The sequence below is a fragment of the Salmo trutta genome, chromosome 32, assembly GCF_901001165.1.
Source record: "Salmo trutta chromosome 32, fSalTru1.1, whole genome shotgun sequence".
Classification (NCBI taxonomy): domain Eukaryota; kingdom Metazoa; phylum Chordata; class Actinopteri; order Salmoniformes; family Salmonidae; genus Salmo; species Salmo trutta.
This window is the reverse complement of record NC_042988.1, coordinates 44526005-44532004: the sequence shown is the minus strand read 5'-3', so window position 1 is coordinate 44532004 and position 6000 is coordinate 44526005.

Genomic DNA, 6000 nt, shown 5'->3' with positions numbered 1-6000 from the left:
TATAGGTTAGGGTTATGAGTCGTTCAGTGGGGGTGAATGTATTCATGTTAGACCACAGTGCAGTATGGTTAGGGTTTGAGTCGTTCAGTGGGGGTGAATGTATCTTCATGTTAGACCACAGTGCAGTATAGGTTAGGGTTATGAGTTGTTCAGTGGGGGTGAATGTATCTTCATGTTAGACCACAGTGCAGTATAGGTTAGGGTTATGAGTCGTTCAGTGGGGGTGAATGTAGCTTCATGTTAGACCCAGTGCAGTCAGTATAGGTTAGGGTTATGAGTCGTTCAGTGGGGGTGAATGTATCTTCATGTTAGACCACAGTGCAGTATAGGTTAGGGTTATGAGTCGTTCAGGGGGGAATGTATCTTCATGTTAGACCACAGTGCAGTATAGGTTAGGGTTATGAGTCGTTCAGTGGGGGTGAATGTATCTTCATGTTAGACCACAGTGCAGTATAGGTTAGGGTTATGAGTCGTTCAGTGGGGGTGAATGTATCTTCATGTTAGGCCACAGTGCAGTATAGGTTAGGGTTATGAGTCGTTCAGTGGGGGTGAATGTATCTTCATGTTAGACCACAGTGCAGTATAGGTTAGGGTTATGAGTCGTTCAGTGGGGGTGAATGTATCTTCATGTTAGACCACAGTGCAGTATAGATTAGGGTTATGAGTCGTTCAGTGGGGGTGAATGTATCTTCATGTTAGACCACAGTGCAGTATAGGTTAGGGTTATGAGTCGTTCATGGGGGTGAATGTATCTTCATGTTAGACCACAGTGCAGTATAGGTTAGGGTTATGAGTCGTTCAGTGGGGGTGAATGTATCTTCATGTTAGACCACAGTGCAGTATAGGTTAGGGTTATGAGTCGTTCAGTGGGGGTGAATGTATCTTCATGTTAGACCACAGTGCAGTATAGGTTAGGGTTATGAGTCGTTCAGTGGGGGTGAATGTATCTTCATGTTAGACCACAGTGCAGTATAGGTTAGGGTTATGAGTCGTTCAGTGGGGGTGAATGTATCTTCATGTTAGACCACAGTGCAGTATAGGTTAGGGTTATGAGTCGTTCAGTGGGGTGAATGTATCTTCATGTTAGACCACAGTGCAGTATAGGTTAGGGTTATGAGTCGTTCAGTGGGGGTGAATGTATCTTCATGTTAGACCACAGTGCAGTATAGGTTAGGGTTATGAGTCGTTCAGTGGGGGTGAATGTATCTTCATGTTAGACCACAGTGCAGTATAGGTTAGGGTTATGAGTCGTTCAGTGGGGGTGAATGTATCTTCATGTTAGGCCACAGTGCAGTATAGGTTAGGGTTATGAGTCGTTCAGTGGGGTGAATGTATCTTCATGTTAGACCACAGTGCAGTATAGGTTAGGGTTATGAGTCGTTCAGTGGGGGTGAATGTATCTTCATGTTAGGACCACAGTGCAGTATAGGTTTAGGGTTATGAGTAGTTCAAGTGGGGAGTGAATGTATCTTCATGTTAGACCACAGTGCAGTATAAGGTTAGGGTTATGAGTCGTTCAGTGGGGTGAATGTATCTTCATGTTAGACCACAGTGCAGTATAGGTTAGGGTTATGAGTCGTTCAGTGGGGGTGAATGTATCTTCATGTTAGACCACAGTGCAGTATAGGTTAGGGTTATGAGTCGTCAGTGGGGCGTGAAGTATCTTCATGTTAGGACCACAGTGCAGTATAGGTTAGGGTATGAGTCGTTCAGTGGGGTGAATGTATCTTCATGTTAGACCACAGTGCAGTATAGGTTAGGGTTATGAGTCGTCAGTGGGGTGAATGTATCTTCATGTTAGACCACAGTGCAGTATAGGTTAGGGTTATGAGTCGTTCAGTGGGGGTGAATGTATCTTCATGTTAGACCACAGTGCAGTATAGGTTAGGGTTATGAGTCGTTCAGTGGGGGGTGAATGTATCTTCATGTTAGACCACAGTGCAGTATAGGTTAGGGTTATGAGTCGTTCAGTGGGGGTGAATGTATCTTCATGTTAGACCACAGTGCAGTATAGGTTAGGGTTATGAGTCGGTTCAGTGGGGGTGAATGTATCTTCATGTTAGACCACAGTGCAGTATAGGTTAGGGTTATGAGTCGTTCAGTGGGGGTGAATGTATCTTCATGTTAGACCACAGTGCAGTATAGGTTAGGGTTATGAGTCGTTCAGTGGGGTGAATGTATCTTCATGTTAGACCACAGTGCAGTATAGGTTAGGTTATGAGTCGTTCAGTGGGGTGAATGTATCTTCATGTTAGACCACAGTGCAGTATAGGTTAGGGTTATGAGTCGTTCAGTGGGGTGAATGTATCTTCATGTTAGACCACAGTGCAGTATAGGTTAGGGTTATGAGTCGTTCAGTGGGGGTGAATGTATCTTCATGTTAGGCCACAGTGCAGTATAGGTTAGGGTTATGAGTCGTTCAGTGGGGTGAATGTATCTTCATGTTAGACCACAGTGCAGTATAGGTTAGGGTTATGAGTCGTTCAGTGGGGGTGAATGTATCTTCATGTTAGACCACAGTGCAGTATAGGTTAGGGTTATGAGTCGTTCATTGGGGTGAATGTATCTTCATGTTAGACCACAGTGCAGTATAGGTTAGGGTATGAGTCGTTCAGTGGGGGTGAATGTATCTTCATGTTAGACCACAGTGCAGTATAGGTTAGGGTTATGAGTCGTTCAGTGGGGGTGAATGTATCTTCATGTTAGACCACAGTGCAGTATAGGTTAGGGTTATGAGTTGTTCAGGGGGGTGAATGTATCTTCATGTTAGACCACAGTGCAGTATAGGTTAGGGTTATGAGTCGTTCAGTGGGGGTGAATGTATCTTCATGTTAGACCACAGTGCAGTATAGGTTAGGGTTATGAGTCGTTCAGTGGGGGTGAATGTATCTTCATGTTAGACCACAGTGCAGTATAGGTTAGGGTTATGAGTCGTTCAGTGGGGGTGAATGTATCTTCATGTTAGACCACAGTGCAGTATAGGTTAGGGTTATGAGTCGTTCAGTGGGGGTGAATGTATCTTCATGTTAGACCACAGTGCAGTATAGGTTAGGGTTATGAGTCGTTCAGTGGGGGTGAATGTATCTTCATGTTAGACCACAGTGCAGTATAGGTTAGGGTTATGAGTCGTTCAGTGGGGGTGAATGTATCTTCATGTTAGACCACAGTGCAGTATAGGTTAGGGTTATGAGTCGTTCAGTGGGGGTGAATGTATCTTCATGTTAGACCACAGTGCAGTATAGGTTAGGGTTATGAGTCGTTCAGTGGGGGTGAATGTATCTTCATGTTAGATCCACAGTGCAGTATAGGTTAGGGTTATGAGTCGTTCAGTGGGGGTGAATGTATCTTCATGTTAGACCACAGTGCAGTATAGGTTAGGTTATGAGTCGTTCAGTGGGGTGAATGTATCTTCATGTTAGACACAGTGCAGTATAGGTTAGGGTTATGAGTCGTTCAGTGGGGTGAATGTATCTTCATGTTAGACCACAGTGCAGTATAGGTTAGGGTTATGAGTCGTTCAGTGGGGGTGAATGTATCTTCATGTTAGACCACAGTGCAGTATAGGTTAGGGTTATGAGTCGTTCAGTGGGGGTGAATGTATCTTCATGTTAGACCACAGTGCAGTATAGGTTAGGGTTATGAGTTGTTCAGTGGGGGTGAATGTATCTTCATGTTAGACCACAGTGCAGTATAGGTTAGGGTTATGAGTCGTTCAGTGGGGGTGAATGTATCTTCATGTTAGACCACAGTGCAGTATAGGTTAGGGTTATGAGTCGTTCAGTGGGGGTGAATGTATCTTCATGTTAGACCACAGTGCAGTATAGGTTAGGGTTATGAGTCGTTCAGTGGGGGTGAATGTATCTTCATGTTAGACCACAGTGCAGTATAGGTTAGGGTTATGAGTCGTTCAGTGGGGGTGAATGTATCTTCATGTTAGACCACAGTGCAGTATAGGTTAGGGTTATGAGTCGTTCAGTGGGGGTGAATGTATCTTCATGTTAGACCACAGTGCAGTATAGGTTAGGGTTATGAGTCGTTCAGTGGGGGTGAATGTATCTTCATGTTAGACCACAGTGCAGTATAGGTTAGGTTATGAGTCGTTCATGGGGGGTGAATGTATCTTCATGTTAGACCACAGTGCAGTATAGGTTAGGGTTATGAGTCGTTCAGTGGGGGTGAATGTATCTTCATGTTAGACCACAGTGCAGTATAGGTTAGGGTTATGAGTCGTTCAGTGGGGGTGAATGTATCTTCATGTTAGACCACAGTGCAGTATAGGTTAGGGTTATGAGTCGTTCAGTGGGGGTGAATGTATCTTCATGTTAGACCACAGTGCAGTATAGGTTAGGGTTATGAGTCGTTCAGTGGGGGTGAATGTATCTTCATGTTAGGCCACAGTGCAGTATAGGTTAGGGTTATGAGTCGTTCAGTGGGGGTGAATGTATCTTCATGTTAGACCACAGTGCAGTATAGGTTAGGGTTATGAGTCGTTCAGTGGGGGTGAATGTATCTTCATGTTAGACCACAGTGCAGTATAGGTTAGGGTTATGAGTCGTTCAGTGGGGGTGAAGTATCTCCATGTTAGACCACAGTGCAGTATAGGTTAGGGTTATGAGTCGTTCAGTGGGGGTGAATGTATCTTCATGTTAGACCACAGTGCAGTATAGGTTAGGGTATGAGTCGTTCCGTGGGGTGAATGTATCTTCATGTTAGACCACAGTGCAGTATAGGTTAGGGTTATGAGTTGTTCAGTGGGGGTGAATGTATCTTCATGTTAGACCACAGTGCAGTATAGGTTAGGGTTATGAGTCGTTCAGTGGGGGTGAATGTATCTTCATGTTAGACCACAGTGCAGTATAGGTTAGGGTTATGAGTCGTTCAGTGGGGGTGAATGTATCTTCATGTTAGACCACAGTGCAGTATAGGTTAGGGTTATGAGTCGTTCAGTGGGGGGTGAATGTATCTTCATGTTAGACCACAGTGCAGTATAGGTTAGGGTTATGAGTCGTTCAGTGGGGGTGAATGTATCTTCATGTTAGACCACAGTGCAGTATAGGTTAGGGTTATGAGTCGTTCAGTGGGGGGGAATGTATCTTCATGTTAGACCACAGTGCAGTATAGGTTAGGGTTATGAGTCGTTCAGTGGGGGTGAATGTATCTTCATGTTAGACCACAGTGCAGTATAGGTTAGGGTTATGAGTCGTTCAGTGGGGGTGAATGTATCTTCATGTTAGACCACAGTGCAGTATAGGTTAGGGTTATGAGTCGTTCAGTGGGGGTGAATGTATCTTCATGTTAGACCACAGTGCAGTATAGGTTAGGGTTATGAGTCGTTCAGTGGGGGTGAATGTATCTTCATGTTAGACCACAGTGCAGTATAGGTTAGGGTTATGAGTCGTTCAGTGGGGGTGAATGTATCTTCATGTTAGACCACAGTGCAGTATAGGTTAGGGTTATGAGTCGTTCAGTGGGGGTGAATGTATCTTCATGTTAGACCACAGTGCAGTATAGGTTAGGGTTATGAGTCGTTCAGTGGGGGTGAATGTATCTTCATGTTAGACCACAGTGCAGTATAGGTTAGGGTTATGAGTCGTTCAGTGGGGGTGAATGTATCTTCATGTTAGACCACAGTGCAGTATAGGTTAGGGTTATGAGTCGTTCAGTGGGGGTGAATGAATGAGTTGTTGTTGGGGTGTTTGGTGCACCCCGAGAGAGAGGATAACACCAATATGTATCTGGTTATTTATCTTCCCCTATTATTCGTACTACAATTATTTGCACATTGCTAAAACTTAGCTGATAATATATAACACTTGAAATGTCTTGATCTTTTTCGAACATTTGTGAGTGCAATGTTTACTGTTAATTTCTAATCAGTTTTTGTTGATATTGTTTTGTGTGTTCTCGTTTTTGTTCATTTCAATTGCTCAGGCAATGTAAACACATGTTTCCCATGCCAATAAAGCATGTGAAACATTTTGAACTGAAATTGAATTGAGA